Source organism: Ranitomeya imitator, chromosome 7 (genome assembly GCF_032444005.1).
Source record: "Ranitomeya imitator isolate aRanImi1 chromosome 7, aRanImi1.pri, whole genome shotgun sequence".
NCBI classification, from domain to species: Eukaryota; Metazoa; Chordata; class Amphibia; order Anura; family Dendrobatidae; genus Ranitomeya; species Ranitomeya imitator.
The window spans coordinates 199,708,296-199,721,574 of NC_091288.1; positions in this window are offsets into that span (position 1 = coordinate 199,708,296).

Genomic DNA, 13,279 nt, shown 5'->3' on the forward strand with positions numbered 1-13,279 from the left:
CATCTGTGGCTACAATTCTTAAGGGCCTTGTGGAATAACTCTTTAAAACCTTCGTGAATCAGATGATCCTTCTTCAGATCCAGCTAAAAGGACACAACATGTCACACATGTCAATACACTGTTCATGTATCATCCGCTCCGTTGTCGTAACCTTTATACTTTTTGATCAAAATCAGTTTAATTTTGACATCATCAATCTTTTTTGGTTTACACTCAATGCAAAAGCAAATTTAATATTAAAAGTACGTGTAAGTGTAGACAACTGGACTTTCTCACAGAAACAGCGCCACATTTGTCTTTGGGCTGCTTCTGGTATTGCAGTTTTCAAGTGAGTGAGACTGAGGAGTAATAGCAGACATAATCCAAGGACAAGAGTGGTGCTCTTTATGTTATAACAAACTTTTTCTACCAATTTAGGACAATCCCTTTAAATGCCTTTTAATAAAGATGAGTGAATCTTCAAAAATGCAATTCAGGTAGATTCCCTCAATTTAAGGAGAGTGGGGGAATTGAATTGGCATTGGATAAATTTGATGTGAATTGAATCTGCCAGTAAGATGTTAAAAAAAAAAACCTCACAGTTGCATCCACTTGATTCTCCCAGTAGCTGTTCCATCACTGCTGGTCCCATAATGTCATCTGGGGTGCAACGTAATTCATCGACGTGCCGTAACACGGGGTCTGGTAAATGGAAGACATTGCTGGGAGGAAAGAAGGAGGCAGAAGAATGCACATGGGGAAAAGAAAAATGGTTAAGGGACAGGAAAGAAAAAGTCGCTGTAAATGGTACGGTCTCTAAATGGGGTAAAGTCAGCAGTGGGGACAACAAGGATCAGTACTGGGAACAGTGGGACCACAAGGTTCAGCTCTGGGGTATAATACAGGATGTAACTTAGGATCAGTAATGTAATGTATGTACACAGTGACTGCACCAGCAGAATAGTGAGTGCAGCTCTGGGGTATAATGCAGGATGTAACTCAGGATCAGTAATGCAATGTATGTACACAGTGACTGCATCAGCAGAATAGCGAGTGCAGCTCTGCGGTATAATGCAGGATGTAACTCAGGATCAGTAATGTAATGTATGTACACAGTGACTGCACCAGCAGAATAGTGAGTGCAGCTCTGGAGTATAATACAGGATGTAACTCAGGATCAGTAATGTAATGTATGTACACAGTGACTGCACCAGCAGAATAGTGAGTGCAGCTCTGGAGGATAATACAGGATGTAACTCAGGATCAGTAATGTAATGTATGTACACAGTGACTGCACCAGCAGAATAGTGAGTGCAGCTCTGGAGGATAATACAGGATGTAACTCAGGATCAGTAATGTAATGTATGTACACAGTGACTCTACCAGCAGAATAGTGAGTGCAGCTCTGGAGTATAATACAGGATGTAACTCAGGATAGGTACAGGGTAAATGCTATAATCTGATTAATATATAAAATGACTCAGCTAAGATTATGCTGCATTTATGCTATGAAAAAAGAAAAATAATGACTTATTTCTAATCTCTCAGTTACAGAAATTAAAGGATTATTTTAGGTAAGAATAACTACCAATATGGCTCCATGTTACTCTTGCAATAAGTTAAAGATTCCACATTTTGAGAATGTTTAAAAGATCTAGAAATAATGGCTCCATTGGAAAGTGATGTTCTTATATTAGAAACTATCGGCCATGTTTTTTAAATCTCACATAACCCCGTTGCAGAAGCCTGAACTATGTGCGTTTTCTATGTTATGCAAATGCCAATGTAATTTTGATTTTATATTTAAATCTGACTTCATAAAAAGGATTACTCCACTAATCCTCTCTGAAATTATAGCAGGGAAAAAATCATATTTTGGATTAGAGAAGAAACACAGAATCTCTGCTGTCATTGCAACAAGGACTTGAACTCGGCGACCAAGATGCAAAGTCAGAGCGGTGTCGGAGATTAATAGGTGACCGCTCGCGTTGTGTGACTGCTGCCTGCCCTATTGATCAGCGACTTGCAGGAAATTCAGATAAAGTTGTTTGTTTGGGTCGAGCTGAATGGATGAAGCGACATGAAAATGAACACATCACTTGTCCTGCTGTTCTCCGCCATCGACTGGTTTATCTGGGAAGAATGTAACATTTTTTCATCTGTAAAGAACGAGCTGATTTACTTACGTGACATGCAACAGATTTAAAGGGATTTCTCAACGTTACGTAATAATTATACCTAAGGATGGCCCACTTAATACATCTGTCCTCTATCAGCAGAATAAATGTATGATCCTTGAGGGTCTAACACTAGGACCCCAATGGTGCTGAGATCTGAGTTCCCAAACTCCCTTTTGTCAGTGGGGTACCCATCTTCATTCACTTCCATGAGATCAGGGGTCGCACACCTGCACTACTGCTCTCGTAGACCCATAGAAGTTAATATAGTGGTATAAGGTATTGACTGTTGTTCATGGACCTGTTCTCAGAATCGTCCCAATTGTAAGACCCCTACAAGTAATACAATTACCACCCATGCATTTCATAACTGTATCTACTGCTCTAGATTAACCCTTTTAAAAACTGTATAAAGAAAAGTTCTTGCTAATTTACTTTATGATTCATCTATTTTCCGTTTTCCAAACCTTTGTTTCCCGTTAATGTAGAAAAGTAGGATGCTTGTTCTATATTTTAATCATTTTACTTTAATTTTTAACTCCCTTCTTCTTCATTTTATTTTATAGTGGTATTGTCTTAACAACAAGACCAGATCAGTCTCGAAACGCGTTGGAAAAAATTAACTGTAGATATTTGTATTTTATCTACACTTTGAGTATATTTTAATTCCACCTGTGCAACAACTTTATCTGGTGCGGTTCTATGAGGACAATTCCCCACCGCATGGAATAGCAGCATTTTTAGACGTTCAGGCAACTCCATAATGTGAGTGTAACCTTTGCCATGCATGTATTTTGTTTGTTGGATTCGCACCATCGTCGTCTCCCAGCACTGATCCTTTCTTCCCTTGGCATCAAAGGCCTTGCCCTGTACTGGATTGCCTCATACCTTTCCGACCGCACATTTAGTGTTTCCCACTCCCACACTACCTCTTCACCCCGCCCCCTTTCTTTTGGAGTCCATCAAGGCTCTGTCCTAGGGCCTCTACTTTTTTCCTTGGCCTAGGACAACTCATAAAGTCCCATTGCTTCCAGTACCACCTATATGCGGAGGACACTCAGATCTACCTCTCTGGCTTAGATGTCGCCTCTCTTCTGTCCAGAATCCCAGAGTACAAAGAACAAAAAGACAGCACCTCAATGGATGGTGAAAAAATAAGAGCTTACATTTATTCTGCCTCCTGTAGCGACGTTTTGGTCAACAGACCTTTATCAAGGTCTGTTGACCGAAACGTCGCTACAGGAGGCAGAATAAATGTAAGCTCTTATTTTTTCACCATCCATTGTGGCGCTGTCTTTTTGTTCTTTGTGGTCTTGGTACTGTCCGGGATGGGCTCCCTGGTTTTGGACGTGCGCCCTTGTGTCCGCTGAGACCTTCAATCTACAAAGAAAAGGGTGTGGTTTTGACTTTCTTTTGTTCAGAATCCCGGAGTGTCTGTCAGACATATCCTTCTTCTTCAACTCTCGTTTCCTGAAACTCAATGTAGACAAAACCGAACTCATCATCTTTCCCACATTTTGCGTATCCCCCCTACCTGAACGATCTATTATAGTAAACTGCATCACGCTCTCTCTCGCACCTGAAATCCGCTGCCTCGGGGTAACTTTCGATTCTTCCATGTCCTTCAAACCGCGCGTCCAAACCCTTGCCACCTCCTGTCACCTCCAACTCAAAAATATTGCCAGAATCCGTCCCTTACTCAGCCCGCTATCTACTAAAACTCTTGTGCATGCCCTCATCATCTCCCGCCTCGATTACTGCAACACCCTCCTCTGTGACCTCCCCGCTAACTCCCTTGCACCACTCCAGTCTGTCCTCAACTCTGCTCCTCGGCTAATCCACCTCTCTCCTCGCTACTCCCCTGCTTCACCCCTCTGCAAATCCCTCCACTGGCTCCCAATTCCCCAACGAAACCACTTAAAACTACTAACACTGATCTACAAAGCCATCCACAACCTGTCCCCTCCCTATATCTCTGAACTAATCTCTCAATATCTTCCCTCACGTAATCTTCGATCCTCCCAAGACCTCCTTCTCCCCTCCACACTTATTCGTTCCTCACACAACCGCCTCCAAGATTTCTCGCGAATATCCCCCATCCTCTGGAATTCCACGCCTCAACACGTCAAATTATCTACCATCCTCGGATCCTTCAGACGGAACCTGAAAATTCATCTCTTTAGGAAAGCCTACAGCCTGCAATAACCATTCTGCTGCCTCACCAACCACCCGAGCTGCCGCCACGTCACCGACCACCCGAGCTGCCGCCACGTCACCGACCACCCGAGCTGCCGCCACGACCGCCCAAGCTGCTGCCATGACCAGTCTGCAATGTCTGTTCCTCCTATATAGTCGAATACGACCAGCGGCTGTATTAATATTCACTCTTTTGATGTCTGTTCCTCGCCAAACTCTCCAATTAATTGGAGGCCTAAACAAGGCAAAAGAATTATCTGTGGATGGAAATGTGTCCAAGGGCTGACGGGGTGATAGTGCCTGGTAAACGTTTTACTGTATGGATTGTTTTTTTTTTTTCCTCCACATTGATCTCACTTTATAATATGATTAAATTTGTATGGGAGAGAACCAATTAGTTTTGTTTTACACTTATTGAATGCACTTTATTGTCAGGCAAATTAACTCTCGGGCGGTTACCATGATTTATGGAGCAGTAGAAAGTTTTATGGGACTGTGCACAAAAAAGGTTTAGGAAAACAGTTGTACATCTTTTGTTTTACACATGTTTTGGCCAAAATATCTGTACTTTTTCCTTATTTATTTATGAAAAACTGTATTCTGGACAAGTTGTACTTTTAACCAACATCATTGTTTTTAGCATGTCATGTACTCAAAAATTGGTTCTTTTTTTATATAAGTGGTGAAAAAAAATTCCAAAGATTTGTAAAAAAAAAAAAAGCACAATTTTCCAATACCCGTAGCGTCTCCATTTTTCATGATCTGGGGTTGGATGAGGGCTTATTTTTTGCATTCCAAGCTGCTTATTTTAATTATACAATTTTGTTGCAGATACGTTGTTTTGATCGCCCGTTATTGCATTTTAATGCAATGTCGCGGCGACCAAAAAACGTAATTCTGGGGTTTTGACTTTTTTATCGCTACGCCGTTTAGCAATCAGGTTAATCCTTTTTTTATTGATAAATGGGGCGATTCTGAATGTGGCTATACCAAATATGTGTAGGTTTGAGTTTTTTTCAATGTTTTATTTGAATGGGACGAAATGGGGATGATTTAACCCCTTAGTGACGGAGCCAAATTTTTTAAATCTGACCAGTGTTACTTTATGTGGTAATAACTCTGGAACAAATCCCAGTGACTTTGAAAATGCTTTTTCGTGACACATTTTACTTTACAATAACGGTAAATTTAGGTCGATATATTTTGTGTTTATTTATAAAAAATATCAGAAATTTCAGAAAAATGTAAAAAAATTAGCAATTTTCAAACTTTGAATGATTATCCCTTTAATCCAGATAGTCATACCACTGCAAAACATTTATAAATAATATTTCCCACATGTCTGCTTTACATCAGCACCATTTGTAAAAGGGTATTTTATTTTGCTAGCATTTTAGGAGATTTAAAAATGTAGCAGTAATTTTTCATTTTTTCAAGGAAATTTACAAAATTTATTTTTTTAGGGACCTAGCCATGTTTGAAGTGCCTATAGGGGTAACCCCCAAAAGTTATACCATTTTAAAACAGCACCCCCTGACATATTGAAAACTGCAGTTAGGTAGTTTATTAACCCTTCAGGTGATTTTCAGGAATTAATGCAAAGTGGCATGAAAGAAATGAAAATGTGTATTTTTACCACCTAAATGCCGCTAACTTCTGAACAGATTACTACAGCCGTCAGACTCTAAGGCCGCTATTTGGCCATGAATTGCTATGGCAAACATGAGGACCACACAATCATTATCTGAAAGCACCAATGTGGATAAAGAAGAAGCGCCCACACTCTGTTAACCATTTATAATGATGTAGTCACTATTGACAGCAGCATCTAAGGGGTTAAATATATATGGACGGAGCAAATACTAATCATGGCTAATGCAGCAAGTTGTCAGCTATAGTGTACAGCCAACAGCTGCTAGATCGTCTACTGTATGGGGAGGCTATTCTGTTATCTCACGTCAGTTAAAAGATGAATTGGCTGTCATTAAGGGGTTAAACTTTTATATTTTTTATTTTTTTCATATTTTTAAAAATATTTTTTCCTTATTTTTGGCATTCTTCAATAGCCTTCATAGAAGGCTAGATGCTGCCACAACTTGATCTGCTCTGCTACATAGAGGTGATGCTCAGATCGCCCCTATGTAGCAGAATTACTATATTGCTATGAGCGCCAACCACAAGGTAATGGTTATCAAATTTGATAACTTTAGCCTGACTTTTGGAATTGGGATGGACCCCACTCCTTCTTAAAACCACCATAACTACTGTAAACATAGGTAGTGGTACTAAAATAAATACACAAAACACATTATTTTGGTTGTCAAAATGGCCACAGCTTTTATTCAAATAACAGGATTAAATAATCACAGTAGGAGTCAAGTGGAGTGCTAGTACATTGGGATTCACAAGTACTGCGATATCCCCAGCTGTCTGACATACAGCACCAGGACAGACAGCCATAAAGGAGCGGCACGCACTGGCTTGCCATTCAAGCAGAGCCAGTAAACTTTCAGGGCACCAATGACCCTATTATCCTCACTCCTGTGCTTAACCACTGTGCCCGCCCCTGATTGATGTTACCATTACAACGTCCTTGAGGCTGGCCACCAAAGCTGAGCCTGCTCACCACCATGAGGTTTTACATCCTCTATTAGTTAGAATGAGTCCCCCTTAACTTGTCTGCAACTTCCACCTGACTCTTAAACCGCAAAGCCATGACGGGTTATAAATTCCAAGTCTCATTTGACACTTTTTTTAATAATTAAATCATTTTTGTAAACTTAAAAACTAGAAGTCCCTGCAAAAGCATTAATGGGACTAAACTTGGCAAACCCCTGACTCACAAAGAGTCATCCTACAGCGCTCAGGAGAGGAAAAAACCCCTGTGGAGGAAACCTCCAGGGAACCATGGCTAAAGGATTGCCCTTCCCTTGGGCTTAGAAGGTTACCGCAAATAATAACTCTCTATAGCCAATATACAATTGAACCTGGTACAAGATATACAATGACAAATTCAAAAATACAATAAGGCATCTATCATTATACAAGCAATAATTAAAAAGTTTTAGGACAGAGATTATAAACAGGGTGGGAGGGCGGGTAATGTTTCCTCCTGTCCATCCTGTGAGAGAAAGAGGGTGAGCCAGAGTTGCCTCCCCTATATAAGCCCCACCCTCCTCACAGTAATACACCAGGCACAAATATCTAAACTTCTTCTTAAAGCAACAACTCTCTTGTTTAAAATCTACACCGCAATACAAACAAAAGCTGCAGGAGTTCTCGGTCCACCCATCCCCAAGTCATGTCCACCTCCGTCTATTCTCCGGTGGTTTCTAAATGGAAAGGGTTAAAAATTTATTAATGCCTTTCCTCATTGGATCTTTTGCCACCTACTTTTCTATTGGCGCTCCATTCTGGTCAATCTGAGGCCTGTGATAAGCCTCACGAAGTAATATAGCGGAGTGATACATGTCCTAATGTTCAAAAGCCTTTTTGCTATTCATATTTCATGTATTTCATATTAGACATGCTTTAGCACGATAGAGTGCAACCTTTTTTTGTGTATTGCACATGGAGGTAGCTGCTCCTGGTATGCACCTATTAACACTAGTTTGGATGTGCCAGTCGTTTTTCTGTCATTTCTATGTTAGCTTACTGACTGAGCACTCCTCCCTTCACCATGTGGTTTTTAATTACATCTAATCACACTTGGTTCCGGCCAACCCATATGTAGGCTTTGCTGAAAGAGGTGTCCACATTCACCCAAGCATACAGACATTAGCCTTCGGTAAGTGTTCACATTTGGACAGGGAGGTCAGGGACCCATCAGATTAATGAGACCACCTTGACGATGGTTTATGGGCTCACACTATTTGGCCAAATTCTGTGCAAAGCATCTCTCAAATATTTTTCCTAATGTTCAAAAGCCATTTTGCTATTCATATTTCATGTATTTCATATTAGACATGCTTTGGCACGATAGAGTGCAACCTTTTTTTGTACATGGTTCAGAGATGGTCACTGGATCAAATCTGTGTCCTTCAAACTGGAGCCGAAAACCCCTAGGTTGTTTCCTATAGAATCAGTGTCCCTCGTGATGGTGCCATGATGATTTGGCTGCAGTCCTTTCTCTTGTCTGTTGGGTGGTTTGCAGAATGTCCGGGTGGTAGCTCTGTGTAACTTCAGTCTCCCATGATGTAATCTTTGAGTCTTTTTATACCCAAGGCAGGTAAGCTATTTTTAGAATTACCCAGGGTCCTTCAGTCCAACATCAAGATGGTGAAGGGATCAAGTAGCACTATTAGCATATAAGCACACATCTATAAACAAAGCTTAACACACCCTATGTACAGTCACTATTATAGACTTACACAGTATATTAGATAGTACATCAGTTGGCAAGTCTGTCTTCTTGACCCACCAGACATAAACACTTAAATTCACTAGCAAATATACAGATAAAAAGACAGTTCTTTTGGTTTGCAAAAACATGGTTGTCTGGGAAATTAAGATACAATCTGGTTTCTTCACACTTACCCTTCAAAGTTTAGTCATGGGTCACTGCACCAATGGCTGTGCTGTAGGCTTTATTTATCCTATAAATTAACACTCCAGATAAAAACACAGTATAATGGCTGGTGCAGGGCCTGCGTGGGTGCAGCACGATTCAAAGAGAGGCATTCTGAGTCCTGCGCTAGGTGCATAAGACAGTATATTAGTTTTTTAGGAGTTTTATATTAAATGGTCACAATATTTCAAACATCTTTATCTCATTCAATAGATAATCTATTAAACTATCTACAAAATTCAAAATTATGTCTTACTCATAAAAAAATCACCTCAAAATGCCTACGACTGAGCGTTTCCCTTCTGTTACCTTCCCCCTTCCTTACTCTCCTACCTTCCATTCCATCACACATCACATAAAGATTGTGAGATTTACCTTATTTTGTTTCCTCGTTGCTATTTTTTATTATTTTATTACCTTTATATACTTATTGTTATTTTATTATACATTTGTAACGCAGCTTACTGAAGAAGGTCAAATGTTTGACCGAAACGTTTAAGTTGGACTGCAATCCAAGTAATAAATACCTTTTGTTCAATTTCATCACCAATTATCTGTTGAGTGCCAAGTTATTTATTTATTCCCTTCTGTTTGACTTGATGTTTACTGCATGCTGTCAAGTGCAACTCATCTCTATCAGCAGAGAAGCTGAAACAAATGACAAAAAGCAGGTCTTTGTTGCTCTAGAAGAAGTGTCTGTGTCTCTCTGAAGTAAGTGGGGACAAGTCTTTTATCTCTACAAGAGTAGGAGGGCAGAACCTTGTTTTCCTACAGAAAGTGGGGTGGATCTTTGACTCTTTACTGAAAGCAGGGCAAGTATTTGTCTCTTTACAGAAAGCAGAGCTGGTCTTTGACTCTTCTCAGGAAGTGGGGTGGATTTTGACTCTCTTCAGAAAGTGGGCTGGGTCTTTGACTCTCTTCAGAAAGTGGGCTGGGTCTTTGACTCTCTACAGAAAGCAGAGCTGGTCTTTGACTCTTTACAGGAAGCGGGGTGGGTCTCTGTCTCTTTACAGGAAGCGGGGTCAGTCTTTGTCTCTTTTCAGGAAGTGGGATGGGTCTTTGTCTCTTTATAGGAAGAGGGGCAGATCTTTGACTCTCTACAGAAAGCCATTCTGGTCTTGTGACTCTTTACAGGAAGTGGGGTGGGTCTTTGTCTCTTTGCATGAAGTGGGATGGGTCTTTGTCTCTTTTTAGTAAGTAAGAGGTGGGGCTTTGTCTCTTTATAGTAAGTAGGGGGGATCTTTGTCTCTTTATAGTAAGTAGGAGGGGGTCTTTGTCTCTTTAAAGTTAATGGGGGCATTTCTTTGATTCTCTATAAGAAGTGGTTATGGGTCTTTTTTGCTTTGCAGTAAGCAGGGCGGGACTTTGCTTATCTATAGCAAATGGTGGCAAGAGTTTATTTTCTTGCAGACAGTAGTGGCCTTTCTTTGTCTCTCTGCTTCCACACACTTTTTTTAAAAAACTATATACAGCTCAATTTATGTGTTTTTTCTTTGTATTTTTGCATTCTTTGCAAGCAGGGGTGTGTCCTCCCTCGAATGGGACATTATATTTAAACGCTTCCATAGGCTGGTGTCCACAGGTCGGGGCCCGGTCTTTTATCTACTCTTATTCACACACTGAGGTCAATTCTGACACATGGTAATGTTTTTAATATTAGACAGTGTAGGACCTTCCTGATCAGAGTCACCTTGTCAACGATGGGATGGCTTTTATGCTATTTATGATGAAAAACAGTATTACTAAGAACCCTGTGTTATTTAAATGCACTTTTGCTTTTTTTCCTATTTAGTCACAGCAGGGTTTATGTTTAGTTTGCTTCCTCTAGGTTTTGAAATCTGCAGAGGCATAACAGAGTGACAGGCTATCAGTTCGAGCAGGCAAAGTCCATTGGATAATGGTAGGGGCAATACATGTATGATGACCAAACCGCTGCATGACCAGCTCTATCCTCACCTACTGTATTCTCACCCATCCCTTGTAGATTGTGAGCCCTCGCGGGCAGGGTCCTCTCTCCTCCTGTATCCTCACCCATCCCTTGTAGATTGTGAGCCCTCGCGGGCAGGGTCCTCTCTCCTCCTGTACCAGTTGTGACTTGTATTGTTCAAAGTTATTGTACCTGTTTTTATTATGTATACCCCTCCTCACATGTAAAGCGCCATGGAATAAATGACGCTATAATAATAAATAATAATTATACTAATAATAATGAGGAAAACAAAAGTCAAGAACCTACAATGCTGGCAGGGTATTGATTTGAAGAGGAACTTCCTACTGAAAAGGAGTGCATGGCATGTAAGAGAGTATCCTGGTATGTGCCCCTAAGTTATTTTACCTTTCTTTGGGGGATTAATGCTTTTCTACTTTTCTACAGGTCTAGCTTTACCCAGTCAGGTGTAGAGAAGTGACAAAGGAGTATTGGAGGAGTCTCTTACACATGGGTCTAATGCTATTGAAAAGTAATGATGTTTCCCTCTTGAGACTAATATTTTTGTCATGACCTCATAGTTGTACCTGCAGCAAGACCTGATGAGTTGAGTACAGGGAAAAGCAGAGAGTTGTAAATGGTGCGTATCCTGCCTACGGTCCATGCCTTAGAACATCCTCCAGCACCTCTTATACTGGACCATCTCATGAGCCTCCCATCCCATAAACTCCACCACTCCTGGAGTCTGTGGCTGCAGATCAGAGCGGCTCACCTGTGCACTAACCTGGAAGGAGGCCCAGCACACATGCACTGTTTGCACTACTTTCAGGGTTGGGGTTACCATGGTGATGGCGGAAGAAGAGTTGAGACCTGAACGTGAGAATATAAATCAACTGAAACTCTGTAAAACAGCGCGGCTAGCAATCCGACTCCAGACAATCCTGTAAGGAGTTGGAGAAAGGAGTCTACATTTATTTTTCCAGGAATAAAGCCGGTTGTGCCTGGTATTACGGTTCAGTTCGGCAGAATGGAGATAGACTGCAATACCTGGCCGGACCTGTGCTCAAGAGGGGGGCTGTTCTTGAGCATTTTTCCAATCCAGGATAAACTTCTTATTTATATGCAATGTTGTGCAGCACTTTTGACATTTTTGGCTTTTACTTTTTATTATCAAGATCAAAATCTATAAAATGTACATAAAATGTACCAAAAATCCAAATTTTGCAAAGACTGTGCACCTTTTTTTCTTTATCTCTATATATTTCTCTAATTTTCTATTTTTCTTTATCTTTCATCCTCCCTCTTTCTTTTTCTTTCTCTCTCTATATTTCTCTATTTTTTTTCTTTCTTTCTTTCTTTCTTTCTTTTTTCTTTCTTTCGTTCTTTCTCTCGTTCTTTCTTTCTCTTTCATTCTTTTTTCTTTGTCTAATTCTTTATTTCTCTCTCCTTTCTTTCTTTCCTTCCTTCCTTCTTTCTTTCTTTCTTTCTTTCTTTCTTTCTTTCTTTCTTTCTTTCTTTCTTTCTTTCTTTCTTTCTCTCATTATTTCTTTAATTCTCTCTCTCATTATTTCTTTCTCTCATTCTTTCTCTCTCTCATTCTTTCTTTCTCCTTCTTTCTTTCTCTCTTTCTTTCTTTCTTTCTTTCTTTCTTTCTTTCTTTCTTTCTTTCTTTCTTTCTTTCTTTCCACATATATGTACTGTAAATCATGTTGAGTGAGAGTTAGTAATGAATAATTTATTATGTTCAGATTTGTGATTCACATGGGGGCTGACAGCTGAAAAACTCCAAAACCAACAGCTGTTTCCTGCAGAGATTCTCTGATTTCTCCAATTATTTTGGAATATAAAATAAAAATAAACTGTCATTTATGAGCCCGTCATTATTATGTCCCTGATCGTGACTTACAGACATAACACTATGACACCGACCACAGCTGAAGCTGAGGGACAGTCAGGGATCTATGAGGTCTGCAAAACGTTGCATCCAACAGGATCCCAAAATATATTCCCTTCTCTTTTTACTATTAACAGAAGATCATATTTTCTAGTGAGGCTGCCAATAAAGCTGCAATGGAGCCCCAGGGGAAAAGGGGGTCACTCCAGGTTGGCTGCATACTTTAGTTCTTTTTTTTTCTCAGTTTTCAATAACGATTGACCTGGAATGATCAAACCATTTGGGCATCAGATCAGTGCCTAAATGAGTGGCCAACTAATGTATTAATTAATTTGCATACTGCAGAGAAATAGGCACGTAGGATATATGAGGAATGAAGGCTTAGTGCTATTTTTTGGGAACATTGGCAATAACTCATTAAAGCTCAAAGACACACCTTTGAAAAGATTATTAGTCTAGTCAATAAGTAGAGTCAATATGACGTTCTCATGTCTCAGTGACATACTGGAATATATCTAGATAGGGTTGTATATTTTCAA